Source organism: Hakea prostrata, chromosome 3, assembly GCF_041222555.1.
Source record: "Hakea prostrata isolate BN-2017 chromosome 3, UWA_Hpros_2, whole genome shotgun sequence".
Lineage (NCBI taxonomy): Eukaryota > Viridiplantae > Streptophyta > Magnoliopsida > Proteales > Proteaceae > Hakea > Hakea prostrata.
In genome coordinates, this window is record NC_142602.1 from 53,782,778 (window position 1) to 53,797,998 (window position 15,221).

Consider the following 15,221-nt stretch of genomic DNA (forward strand, 5'->3'; position numbering starts at 1 on the left):
GAGGAGTGGGGATCATGCATATACTGATTAACAAGACTAATTGCAAATGTGATGTCAGGTCTAGTGTGAGATAGATAGATCACCATTCCTACTAATTTTTGATACCTTATCTTGTCAACTGCTTCTCCTTCTTTTGCCTTCAAGTGTAGGTTAGGCTCTATAGGAGTCTCAGTAGGCTTACATCCTAGCATCCCAGTTTCTTCAAGAAGATCCAATGTATACTTCCTTTGGGATAGAGATACACCGCTAGCAAAATATGCCAACTTTAAACCTAGGAAATATCTGAGTTTTCCCATGTCTTTGTTCTCAAATTTGGTTCTCAAAGAAGTCTTCAATACTGAAATCTCATCCTCACTACTGCCTATGATCACAATATCTTCCACATACACTAAAGTAGAGTAGTGTGAGAACCTCATATTTTAATAAACAAAGTGTGTTCTACATTACTTTGCTTATAGCCATTGGATATCATTGCCTTATGGAACCTTCCAAACCATGCTCTTGGAGATTGCTTCAACCCATATATAAAACCCTCATTAACTTGCACACTTTCCCATTCGTCTCAGTAGTAGAATACCTAGGTGGTACATCTATATGTACCTCCTCTTGAAGTTCTCCATGCAAAAAGGCATTCTTCACATCTAACTGTTGTAAACTCCACCCTTTATTAATTGCACATGAAATAATAGTACGAACTGTATTCATCTTGGCAACAGGGGCAAATGTCTCTTGGTAGTCAACGCCATAAGTCTGAGTGAAGCCTTTGGCCACCAATCTTGCCTTGTATCTTTCCACAGTTCCATTTGCCTTGTGCTTGATCACAAACACCCATTTGCACCCAATAGTCTGCTTTCCTGCTGGCAAAGTCACGAAGTCCCATGTTTTGTTTTTCTCCAGAGCTTGCATTTCCTCATCCATAGCCTCCTTCCAGTTTGAGTGAGATAAGGCCTCCTGCCAAGTGTTAGGAACAAAAGTAGAGGACAAAGGAAATAAAACTTTGAAATTCTGGGGATAGGGAATGATATGAAACATAATTGGAAATAGGATGTTTGGTGCAAGTTTGAGGTTGCTTTCTTAATGCAATTGGTAAATCCAAAGTAGGATTAGAAGAAGGGTTAAAGACAGACTCACCTGGAGGAATGTATTGTTCAGGACCAGGAACCAAAGCTTTTAGCTGGCTTGGTTTAGAAGGGGTCACTGGTTGCTTTCTTTGATAGGTCTTCAGAGGTCTAGTCTCCCCCTTTATATCATCCACCAGCTGTTCCTGTCCGGTCACTCCATCTTCCAATAGAGGATCATCTGTAGGAATCTCAGGAGAAATATCGAAAGGAGGAATTAACACTAGAACCTCTTCACTGAAACTCTCCCCCTAAAGAGGTGTAGGGGAAAAATAAGGAATCTGTTCCTGGAACACAACATCCATAGAGACGAAAAAACGACGAGAACTAGGATGATAACACTTATACCCTTTCTGTGTGGGAGGATAACCCAAGAAAATGTACTTTATCCGACGAGGATCCAACTTTCCATGAACATGGTGGTTCCGGACAAAGGCAACACATCCAAAAAACTTAGGTGACACTGTAAAGGCTGTTGTTCCTAAAAGAACCTCAAGGGGACAACGTTGGTCTAAGACTCGGGAAGATATTCGGTTAATTAGATATGCTGCAGTAAGGACGGCGTCACCCCAAAATTGAGGGATGTACATGCATAGTAAACATAAGGGAATGTGCTACCTCAAGTAGATGTCTATTCTTGCGTTCGGCAACCCCAGTTTGAGGTGGAGTGTCGACGCAACTAGTCTGGTGAATGATGCCATGGTTTTCTAAGTAGGAAGAAAATGCTCCACCCAAATACTCAGTTCCTTTATCTGTACGAAGGATTTTTACTATCGCCCTAAAGTGAGTCCTAATCATATTATGAAAATTTTGAAAACACATGAAAACGTCACTTTTTTGGTGAAGTAAACCCATGTGGTCCTAGTGCAACAGTCAATAAAGGTAACAAACCATCTATGACCAGATAAAGACACGGTTCGAGAAGGACCCCACACATTAAAGTGAATGACTGAAAAGGGATTTTACTATGATGATTTGAAATATGGTAAACATGCCTGGTTTGTTTGGCCAAAATACATGCCTCACAATAAAAATCATTCAAATTACATCTTTTAATCAGATCAGGAAATAACTTGGACAAAACAGGTAAAGAAACGTAGCCAAGACGACGATGCCACTACAATAAGGTAAAAATGCAGGAGAGGTGGGACTAGAGACCATAGAAAGAGCTGATGGGGATCCATCCATCAAGTAGAGCCCCCCTTTATGTCTACCACTACCAATCGTAAGCCCAGTTTCCAGGTCCTGAAACACACAATGAGAAGGAAAAAAAGTTATTTTGCAGTTCATATCACGAGTAAGTTTACTAATAGATAAAAGATTAGCCAAAAACTGAGGAACATGCAAAACATTAGACAATGTATCAAAAATTAGTAGGAAAGTTGATCTATCTATTTCACACTAGACCTGGCATCACATTTGTAGTTAGTCTTGTTACCTAGTTTATGCATGAACTCTACTCCTCACATTTGGATAAGAAAAATTCCCTAAAACTTTTTGAATTTACGAAAAAGTTCCTAGAATTTTTTGAATTTATGAAAAAGTCCTTGGAATGTTTCAAATTTACGAAAAAATCCCTGAAAATTTTTGAATTTACGAAAAATCCCTAGAATTTTTTGAATTTACAAATCAGCCTCTGACTCCGAACTATTTAAATTCACGAAATAGCTCCTTGTAAATGCATCAATGAAAGAAGTGAAAAAAATCAACACGATTTGGAGGTGCAAAGTGAATGGGACCATCACTTTGGAGGTGGAGAGTTTCGATACGATTGACAATGTGAAAACCAAGATCCAAGACAAGGAAGGAATTCTGCCGGACCAGCAGCGTCTGATCTTTTCTGGTAAGCGGCTGGAAGTTCTTTTGCAGGTTCTGCGTTTTCTGGAGTTGGAACTTTTTCTTCAGCTAGTCTTGCTGATGGAGGTGCAGCAGGTTCTAGAAGGGCATTGGCAAAGGCAGCTGGTGTGGCAGGTAAAAAAGCAGCGATGGTAGCAGGTGCTTCCTTGGCAGCCAGGCGTGCTCTGAAATTGAGATGAATGAGGTTCTGTGTGGCCAAGATTGCTAAAAAAACAGCAATATCGGCAGCGGCAGCGAGGGAAATCAAGAGAAAGAAAGTTCCCTCTTTCTTGCCTAATCAAATATTAGGCTCTTGATACCATGTTGTAATGTGAAGAATTGTTCTAAAAGTTGTTTATTTATAAACCCCAATAGGGTATTTATAGTTACAATCTAGTAAAGTCCTACACTAAGTAAAAACTACTTACACTTAGTAAAAAACTAACTCTAGACTTATTAGGAAACATAATCCTATTCTAATTAGAAAACCTCAGTCCATGCTTTCAACAATTTATAAGCTTTCCTAAACTGAGTTACATCAAAAAAGGAAAATTATGTATTGCATGGAATCTCATAAATCTACTACAAAATGAAACTATCTTAGGGAGCTTACTTGTCAACCAAGCAATAGAAAAATTAGAAAGTAACTAAAATAGAAACCCTGATTTTTCAAAACTTGTGTGCCAAGACTGCTTCTCCAAAATAGAAACTTGTGCAACTTATGCACTAAGGTTGCTACATTTCTCAACAGATGCTTTTGCTTGGATTACTTAAACCTGATTTATATCGAAGGACTTATGTTCCGGTCAAATATATTCTTGTGTATGTGAATGCTATCGAAGTCGCTTTGAAAATATTTTAAGGAATGAAAACATTTATAGTTTTCCATACTTTTGGCTTTTAACAATTTTTGACCATATTAAGATTTATGGAACTTCTATATTTGAGAAATACCCCATAGTTTAAAAGTTGAAAATTTCATTCACTGCTGAAAATCAGTAATCTTGAATTTGATCTTAACTTTTTATCTTTTTGAATTTCCACTTTTTAACTATTTTTGTTGGATTCAGATAGGGAGAGAAGTTGAAAAGAACTATTATGGTGGAGAGATGAGTAAGGAGAGAGAAGGTTTGGAGAATTCGAAGCCCCTCTGTGTTTCTGCTTTGATTCTTTTAGAGGGAAGAGGGGGAGTGGCGGATGAAGGTAATTATGCTCGAGATGGTGGAAAAGGGGGTAAGAAGAGTTATGCAAATGTTGTTGGTAGTGCAAAAATTCTTGCGATTGATTCCCTGCCAAGTTCGATAGGCTGGATCTTACTAGTGGATTCTGATACCTCATATGATTGGCAATGAATCAGTTCAGACTTGCATTGATTGGAAGAGCAAATTTTTGACAGATTTCCATGAATGAGCTTTGTGAAATTGTGCAAAAATCCTAGAAGCTGAATCAGGGTATGGTGTTGCATTCTTTAGGTAGAGGCTTCATCATTTTCCAGTTTAAATCAGAAGGGGACGTGGGGGAGATATGGCATTGTGGATGCTGTAAGGTTGGGCTGGAAGGTTAGTTCACAGTTTATCAGATTTTGGAGGTGGCGTCCTGACTTCAACGACCCCCATCCAGCCCCCAAACTGGTTTGGGTTCGTTTCTCGGAGTTAACTCTTGAATATTGGTTTGAAAAAGTCGTGTTATCAATTGCAAAGACTGTCGAAAGGCCAGGTTCACCAGACAAACGCACTTGTGGTGGTGTAATGGGGCAGTGCTTTGAACAATAGATTGTAATCTACCCAAGTTTGAACTCCCATTGAATTAGGTGGTGGAGCCATCTGATAAGGAGCTGGGGCCCAATCAGAAAGAAGGAGCCAAGGACATTGGGGGTTTAGATGAGAGAGAAGTGAGGTCCTTTGTTGAAATTCAAAATTTTGATTTTCAAATTCTCGATTTATCTGGCATGGACTCTCCCCTTGTTGGCAGTTAAAGTCAGGACTCTACTCCACAAACCTAGAATCAAACTCTGCTGAGGTGGCACCATCAACTGGGGAGGATGCGGATAGGAATGAATTTGAACCCGGGCAGCACTTTGGTGCGCTGGATGATCAAGTTTTGTTCCAAAGGCACGTAGAAGAGATGGTGAAGGGGTCTCAAATTTTGCAGACAGATGCCCTCCCCTTGCTAGAATTGGAAAAAGAGACTGGTAAAGTTGAGCATGTTTCTTGTCGCTGCAAACTAGGTTGGCAAAAGAAACTGGGGGAGCAGAAGACAGTTAGAGGTTCTCAGGGGGTCTCGCTGCAGCCAGGGAAGATCTCAGTTGTGTTAGAAGAGGTTATTCAGATGTATTTGATTATGGAATGGAATTGAATATATTAGTAGGTCAGTCCAAAAGGTGTGACGGTCATCGGCTCTAATTTGTTTAAGATGAAGGTTCTTTTTTGGAGTATTAGGGGCATTAGTAAATTAGCTGGTCGTAGAGCTCTAAAGCTTCTGTTAGTGACTCATCAACTAGACTTTCTTTGGGTCGCTAAGCCTAAAGTGGAGGTGATCAAATGCTCAATTTTAATGCTTTACAGATCAGATTTAGCAGGAATTTTATTTTTAATAGCAGGACTAATAAGGAGCCTAATTTATGGCTCTTCTGGAGGCGTGACTTGGCTAGATCTATGGTGATCTCCTCGGGTCAGCACATATCAGTAGAGGTAAATTGGAGGGTGATAGATATGGGATTTCTGTGGTTCACGGAAGTTGTTTTTGTGCTGGCTGTGGCCAATTATGGTTGGATTTGGTGGTATGGCATCCTTGCCGTGGGTGGTAGTGGGCATTTTAAATGCTATGCTTCGCTCCTTGGAAAAGAAAGGCCCTGGGCTTTACAACCTTGGTGCTACATCTGATTTCTGGGCTATGGTGGACTCGTGTGAATTGATGGAGCTGCCTTTGATGTGGAGGAAGTTCACTTGGTCAAATCATCGCCGTCAAGGTAATGTACAAGCAGTACTTGACATAAGTTTTTGCAATGAGGAGTGGCTGAACATATTTGGGGATTCGTGACAGATGGTGCTTTCCATTCAGGCGTCTAATCATTCTCCTATTTTGGTTGTTTTTGAGCCAGGTGATAGACCCTCAAACATTCCCTTTCGGTTTAATAATTTTTGGATTGACACCCAAATTTTATAGGTGTTGTGAAGTGTGCTTGGACGGAACCTATGGAGGGGATGCGATCGATATTTTGAATTAAAAATTAAAGAAGGTAAAAACTGCTTTGAAGGTTTAGGCAAGAAAGGAGTTTCTGAATATTTTTTCCGCTGTTAAGCAAGCAGAGATCAATCTCCAGCATGTCCAATTGTTGATAGACCGGCAGGGTATGTGCGATGAGTTGTTTGGTCAAGAAGCGGAGATGAAGATGAAGCTTTCTATTTGTGTGAAAATACAAGATTCCTTATTACAATACGAAGCTATACTCAAGAGGTTGAAAGTTGGAGACTGTAATACAAAACTGTTTCATCTTTCCACAAAAATTCGGGGAGCCAAAAATGTTATAGGGACTTTAAAGGAGAATGGAGAATGGATAGCAAATTTGGTTGAGCTAAAAGAACATATTGTTGATTTTTTCTTAAATGTTTTGTAAAATTTCATAAGGCTGATGTCTATGTTTCTCATCAAGATTTGCTTAAAGATATGCCATGTATAATTGAGGAACAGGATCGTGATCTTATAGATGTGGTTTCATTAGGAGAAGAAATTTGAAAAGCAGTGTGAGAGCTTGATCCAGAGAGTGCTCCAGGGCCAGACGGATTCCTAGGAACTTCCTTTAGAGCATGTTGGGTTATTATTTGCAAAGATTTTTGGGCTACAGTGAAAACTTTTTTTTCCTGAACAAGAAAATTGCTGAAGGGAGTGAATAATAATTTCATTACCTTAATTCCTAAGGCCGGGAATGTTGTTTCTTTGGAGAGTTTCTGTCTGATATGCATGGAAAATTTCTTTTGCAAGGTGATCTCAAAGGTGCTGGCATCCCATCTTAGCATCATTCTTCCAAAGCTAATTTCAAAGGAGCAAGGAGTGTTTCAGAAAGGTAAAATTATATCTAATAATAGTTCTGTAGTTTCTGGACTTGCAAATATATTACATATAATACTAGAGGAGGTGGCATGGGTTTAAAATTGGATATAAAAAAGCCCTATGATTCTTTATCTTGGGTGTTCCTCTTTGATGTAATGAAAAGCTTTGGCTTTTCTACCAAGTGGGTTGGGTGGATCCATGAAATGGTTGTATCATTTATGATTTGTAAAATGGAGGTTCCATAGGTTTCTTTGGTGTGGAGAGAGGGCTTAGACAAGGGACTCTATTTCTCGTATGTTGTTGCTTATTGCAGAGGTACTTTACAGGGAGTTAAGTGCCCTAGTGAAGGAAGGGAAACTGAAAATACTACTTGGCCTCAGGGGTGTTGAGGTTCCTTTTCATTTCTTATATGCTGATGATATTTTTATATTTTCTAATGCCTCTGTAAAGTATGTTAGGAACTTGTCAGACTTCTTGAAAAAATATCAAGAATATTCTGGACAACATATAAGTGTGGAGAAAAGTAAGCTTTTCCTTGGCAGTGCTCCACAGAGAAAGCGAAAAATCATATAGTTGTTTAGCAGGCCTATCACTCCTTTTCCTACCAATAGGTGTCGATGTCTTCTAGGGAAGGGTGACTCGATCAAGAATGCTACCAGTGTTGGACAAAATAAAGAATAGGTTACAAGGTTGGAAAGGCAAGCTTCTTTCTCAAGTTGGTAGATGGAGTTAGTAAAGCTAGTAATCTCCAGTATCCCTATCCATACCTTTACTATTGGTGGCTAGGAACAATTATTAAACAAGTGGAAGCATGGATGAAAGATTTTATTTAGACTGGCAACATTGAAATAGTCAAGAAAATAACAATGAAGTGGGAGAAGGTTTGTAAACCAAAGGGAGAAGGGGGCCTAGGTATTCATAGGCTTCTTGACATGGATTTTGCTTGCTTGAGCATTGACAATCAAGCATGATGATTCAAAATTTACAAAGTTCTTGAGAGGGAGATTGGTGAATTCGAAAGGGATGCTGACAAATTCTGTTATTATTCTTTTATTCTTTTGGGGTTGAGGAAGGTATGGAATTTTGTTAGGGATAGGGAGTGCTGGACCATTGGGAATGGGAAGAAGATAATTTTTGGAATGATCAGTGGCTAGGAAAGTTCTCTGTTGCTGGCAATCTAGGCTTGGACTAGAACACCTGTAGATCGTTGAAATTGAGAGTAGAGGAGTGTATGGTTGAGGGGAAGTGGGTGCTGCCAGGAGTGAATTCAGATGCACTAAAAAAATATTTTTGAGTTCATTCATAACATGTCTATTTCAGCTTCTGCACACCAGGATGTTCGCCGCTGGGTTGGGTATTAATGGATGTTTTTCAATAAAATCTGCTTGGGAATTATGTTGACAGCCACAGCCTATTTTGGGTTGGGCGAAAACTCTGTGGACACCCCTCTTGCCTCGAAGGCAGCTTGCTTGTTGGAGAATGATGCGAGGAAAAATCCCTGTAGACGAGGAAGTTCAACATAGAGGCACCTGTCTTACTTCTTGCTGCGATCTTTGCTTTCAAGCAACATAAACTTTACAGCATTGTTTGTTGCATTTCGCATTTGCACAATCATGTGGGGAGAAATTGGCTTCACGATTTGGTCTGGAATGGAGGCTGAAACCCACCTCACTTGACTCACTTATGGAATGGAAAAGACAAGCAAAAGTTCATCCCTTGCGCTTGGCTTGGTCAATACTCAAATAGGTGTCTCCTTATTCTTTTCTATCTTTGGTTGGTCCCAAATCTGCAGAGGTACGAAGGTCTGAATGGCTCCTCTATTTGGGTTTTACGTCAAGTGATGTTTGATCTTGGAACTTATGATTACAAGATACAAGGAAGGATGTTAAACCACAGTACTTTTGTGCAAGCCAAAGTCCTTGGATTATTTCTTAAAATTACAGCTTCTCCCCTTTTCAAATTTTCTGGACTGTCCCAAGTTAGGGCTGGACGAAGCTTAATACAGATGGTAGTTCACTTGGAAACCCAGGAAATGCAGGGGCTGCTAGTGTGTTTTGCAATGATAAAGCCATGGTCATCAAATCAAATTGATTGTTCTTGGGTGTGCGGACAAATTTCAAAACAGAGATGGAGGCAATTATCCTTGGACTAGAATGGTCCAGATAATTGGACATTCGTAGGTTATGGATCAAAACAGATTCGGTGGCTGCTGTGGTACTTTTTCAACAAAAAACCTTCCTTGGTGGATGCTACAGCAATGGAGAGGGTTAGAAGGTTACTTGAACAGCATATAATGGAAGATTTCTCATTGCTACAAGGAAACAAACATGGTAGCTGATCATTTGGCTGGGTTATCACCAAGGTTGTCATCCTCAGCGGTTGTACTCAGTGGACTACTTCGATGCTAAGGGAACTAGAGTGGGACGCCTCTGGTAGGCCTAGATTTCAGTTCTAAGGCTTGATAAATCTGATTGTAAGATGCGGTGCTAGTGGAGTATGTTTCTTCCCTAGTTCCTTTTTTTTTTCTTCCTCTTATTGAGATTGGAGCCAGTGAGGAAGGGTGTATTGGGTGCAACTGATGTTGCACGCTGAGTGTGTTCGGTTCCTTGTATATCATGGAGTAATTATGTTGTACATATTTTTGCTTTAATTTAATATAGATGACCTTTTAGCAAAAAAATAAAATAAAATAGGGAGAGGGTGTTAAGATTAATATATTAAGTAAAAATAAATTTTACTTCAATGATATTTGGTATAAATAAGTGCTTGTAGGGACAAGTGACTCATAGTGCCTGTCCTGGTTTCCAGCCAGAGTTCCTGAAGTTTCACTGGTGATCAGAGACACTTATATAGGTCTTCAAGCAGAAATTTAGGAAATATGATTGAAACCAGTCGAGTTGGGTTGACACATGGAATTTTTGAAAACTCCACTGCTATCTTGTCTCAGTCAAAATTCAATGTATCCGTAGAGATTTACAACCGTGCTTCCACTTGCTTCTAAAGCTACAGATTTGATTCTTTTTTGCTCATCAATATCCAGAAAGTTTCAGGACATATATTTGACTGTTATCAGGGCCAACTGGAACAATTTTCTCTGTATGGCTTGTTCTATGGGCTAGTAAGTTTAGGAAGGCTTTTGTGTATGCTTTTGGTTGGGGTTCTTATCAAGTTTAACCTAGCTGGATGGACATGATCCACGTTGGACACCCAAATTAAGGGCAAACGTGTTTTCTGGTCTGGCAAGGGCCGTTAATTTAGTTATTTAAGATGCAATATTTTAGCTATCTTATTTTGGTAGATTATGTAGCTTTGCTTCAGTATTTTGCCTTTCTTAGAGTTAGGTTAGTTTGCTTGTTTCTTCTTTTAGTTGATCTACTTCAGATAGCTTTCTACACATGCAAAGATATTCCATATTGTATTGATTGTAAATGTGGAGTGAACTCAATTAGTTAGACTTGATTAATGAGATTTTATTATTGAAGCTCTGCTTGGGTGTCTGTGAATGTAAGATCTCTCTTCCCCCTTTTCATTCTTCTATTCTTCTCTCTACGAAGCTCACCTTAGCAGATCTCCACCTTGGACTGCACTAGGTTTGTATCAAATTCTGAGATGTCAAAAAGTTAAAAATTTATCTGTAAGTAGGAAAATTTTGGTTTAAGGCAGGCTTAATCGGAGATCTTAAACAAAGCCTGATCAAAATTGCTGAAATGTGATGAGAGCTTGAGACTGATTATTGATATGAGATCCTTTCTTTTAATTGTAAAAGAATGTATTTCTCTATTACTACAGGTAGATTTCTTCTTATCAGAAATCTTAGTTCTTATTTCAACTACTTCTGAAAATATGGAGCTTCTGGCTGTAAAGGTGACTGACGACTGATATGGAAGGTTTGAGGTAATGAGTGGTGGTGGTTTTGATGACAAAAGGAACGTCTTCGGGGTGGGTTGATAGATTTTATTGTTATTGAAGAGAGAACTAAGAACCTAAAATGGACAGTGCATTGTCGTGATAGAGCAGCTTCACAAGGGTGGCAACACTGTTTGGGAATCCTCTTATATGATTAGGCATATTTGCCATATAGTTTGTCAGTTTTTTATTTTCAGTTAATTCCTTGGTCAGCTAATCTCCATGCTGAGGAATGGGCTAGACAAGGAGTTGTAAGACTTCACTTGCTGGTTACGATGCTTACCATTTTTGAGGCAGCTTGTTTCTTTCTTCTTGTAATTTTATTCTGTTCTGCATGTTTATTTCATTGGTTTCACTCTTCCTCTTCTTCTTGTTTTCTATCTTATCAGTAATGTTGCTATTTAAAAAATCCTTTTGAATTATTTCCTCAAGTCTTAATAAAATCTCAAACTGTTAATCCTGCTGTTATGATCTAGAATGTCCCACAATCATGTTTCTTCTGTTTTGCCCCTTGCATTGGCATTGCTAATGTTGCAATATTTTCACAGTATCTGGTGTGTTGGAATTTGGAGCTGTTCTTCTTGATAATTGATGCTATTGTTTTTAGAGGAAAGCAGGACTCAGGGGTTGAAGAATAGCATCCCTGTTATCCGGATTGAAACTCGACTTTCTGCTGTGAGGAGGGAAGGGAGCTAAAAGGCAAACTCAAATCAATTGAGCCTTGGCCCAATTAAATGGGGTGGCTTTTGTTCCATCCAGTCCTAAACTCTGCATGTCTATCCTCCCCTTTCTCCTAGAGTTATTCAGCTCTACACTTGGCTGATTAGCTGCTTCAATTTGAATTAAAATTGCTATTGCGCTGGAGCATCAAAGTGCCCTTCGCAAACGACCATGCTAGCCCAAATTGCATTCTCACAGGTTATCATGTATTGGAGTTGCTCTATATCAGCTTTAGTGTCATCAGTCCTTATCTTGTACTCGTATATATCTTGGATCTGCAAATCCAAATTCAGAATCAGCTATTTCTAATGCAAATTCTCTGTTTTTCAGGTATATGCTGTTGGAGGTTTTTGTATTCTTAGGTGGGTCTGCGCTAGATGGAGTGGAAGGAAACCCAAAGATGAATCATCTGTAGGAGATCACTAGTTCTTCAAGTCATTATTATTGTTAGTCTTGGAAGACCTTACATTTTACACATTGCAAATCCTTGTTTATAGTCATACGTGGATGAAGCAATCATGAACTGTTGACCAATTATGAAATTCTTCTAATGCAAAAATCCTAATGAATTGTGTGATCTCATAACCTTGAAGCAAGCAAAATGAACCAGATGGATCTCATAAATATGTTCCTTCTCTTTTCTCTTCTTTTGGTTGTGTGGTGGTGGTGGGTAGAAACTTTTAAGAATTGGAATTGGGTTCAACCAAGGAATGGAAAAGGTCCCCTAAGGAATACCATTCCTCCTATTAGCCATGAAATAAATAGTGTAAGCCAACAAATACAGAAAGGGTTGAAAAGCCAGCGAAGCAACCTTTTCTTTGCTAACGCTTCTGTGCTTCATGGTCTTAAAGAGAATTGCAACTTTGTGTTTGGTGGTCCATACGTTATAAAAGTGCTGATGTGAGTGTGCTGCTACTAGCCATTACTGTTTTAGTCAACACAAAGCTTTCTGGAGATCAAAGCCATCAGTTTTCTGGTTCCTTTTGCCACAATTGAACAGGTAATATGTTTCCTTCTATTCACACACTACTGCTTAGTTTCTCTTTTTTTCTTTTCATAATGATAACAATAGAAAACCCTACTGCTGGAAATGTATTTTGGATTCAAACCCATTTTAATAGGACAGAAAACCTTTCTTACATATGAAAGTGACTGTAAAGTGATGAAGCAGAAAGAATTTTAATTATTATTCCAAATGGGTCTTTTGTTGATGCAACTTTCAGCTTCTTTTCTCCATGATCTGTGGTATGAAATTTTCAGAATTTCAAGAAGAGGATCTTACTTTTACTTTATTTTGGAATTCTCATTTAAAAATGTGCCTTTATGTTTGATGTGATTGATTGCTTGCACACTTCCTTCCTTAGACATTACTGCTTTCGTAGGTTTGATTTGGTTCTCTTCTGTCCTACTAAAACCCACCGTTGTGTCATAACTTTATATGTTCTTTTCATTATTTTGGAAGGAGGTTTGGACGAGGAGTCCTTTTCATTGAAGCACATCCTCTATTTTTCTGAGGCTGTGGTTGCATCATTTCAATAATGTATTGATTTAGTGTTTGGTATTCAATCTCGAGTTCAAAAATGAAACTTGTTTATTGATCATTAGATTGGCATATTTGGTGTGGTAGTGGAATAACAACCACAAGAACCACGTTTGGCATCTCTTTCTCTGGTTTCATTGACATTTGCACGCTATAAGGAAAAAATTTATAGGAGCTCAAGTTGGTCAATTCCACTTATTTAGATCTGATTCTTTAAGGGCCTGTTTGGTTACATGAATCCAGAGACTTGAAATCTTTGAATTCACAAATCAGAGATTTATACCCGTTTGGTTGTGTGAATCCAGAGATTCATGAAATATAGGGATTTACCTTTTTACACTAAAAACGTGAATTTGTATATTTATGGGAATGAGGTGAAATCCAGAGATTTCATCCTTACTATAAAAAAGTGCTAAACATTTGAACCATGACTCCATAGATGTTTTTTTAGGATGAATATATAGATTTCATTTAAAAGATTCAGGCTAACCAAACAATTATTTTTATGAAACATGACTCCATAAATTTGAGATCTATAGATTGAAATCTCTAGATTTTTGAAAACTCCATATTCAAGTAACCAAACAGGCCCTAAATCAACTATGAAAATTATTAATTAGTGAATTGTACGTGATATTATAGAGTCGCACTACTCTTGCATAACGTGTTTCAGACGTGTATAATAATTGATTATCGTGAGTGAAGCTTAAATTTTCTCTTTCATGGGAATCAATTTTTTCTTTTAATAGTTTTTGATGATCCAAAAGTCCGGTCATGAATTTCATGAGCATTGGTGTTTATGTATATTTGTTTTTAAAGGAAAATGTACATTTTTTTAACTTACATGGACGTGCATTGCGGAGTAGTTGGGAAGCAAAAATCCAATAAAATAAGACAAAAAAGAAGATTATATGCTCGATTATATCAATGGGATGCCTCAACAGACGTGCCTATACCTATACATTATAATTATTAGGTTTAAGTTTGTTTAACTTTTTTGGGTAAGAAAGTTTATTTAATTTGAGTTGTATTCACTGTGGACATGCTTTTGACACATTGGATTTATTAATTTAAAATATAAATAATTAAAAATAGTAATTACCTCATGGAAAGTTGAACATAAATTATCCAAAATGTCATACGATTCGCTCTATGATATGTATGTTTAAATTTTGATGAAAAATAATGGGTCGTGTTGCGTCTCAGATTTGACCAACTTGTTCTGATTGAAGTTCGACCAAAGTCTTGATCAATTGAAGAATGAAAAATGCAAAAGAAGCTAGATGCATGCCGGCTAGGACCCAGGAAACTGCTTCCGATGGCTAAGTCAGTCGAGAATTAGATTAGGATTCTGAGCGAGTGCTGCTTAGAGACTATCTAGCAATGTTCGTGTGTTTACTTAAGGATTGAACCCTTATTATATAATGTGCGGGTTACATTTCTTAGAGCTAATAGAGTCCCGTATACTTGTTCATCCAGTTGTTGTGGGATGAATCCCCGATTAGGAGTTTACATACTGGGTTATGTCCTTTTTTTGCCTTGGTGTGAATGAGGCATTCCTTTTATTTAACCGGGGTATGTCTGACCAAGAGGCCGGGTGATAGGCTGAGGGATTAGGGGTGCAAGTTTGGCCCTGACGGCCTTGACCCGCCTAAGCCCGGCCCTGAGCCTGAATAGGGCTTGGGCTAAAGATTTTGGCCCTAAGGGCGGGTTAGGGCCAAAATATTCTGGCCTTGAACTAGGGCCAAGGGCGGGCCTGGGATTACTCTCTGGCCTGCCCAGCCCATCCCGGCCCATCCCTGATTTTTGGCCTTGACCCAAGCCTTGATTTTGGCCCTGATCTTGGCCTTGATCCTAGCCCTAATCTTGGCCCTGATCTTGGCCCTGATTTTGGCCCTGATTTTGGCCCTGATTCTGGCCCTAATCTTGGCCCTGATTCTGGTCCTGATCTTGGCCCTGATCTTGGCTCTGATCTTGGCCCTGATTCTGGCCCTGATTTGAGTCTAAAGACTCTGGACCCTCCACCCATATGGAGAGGAATTAATTGTAAT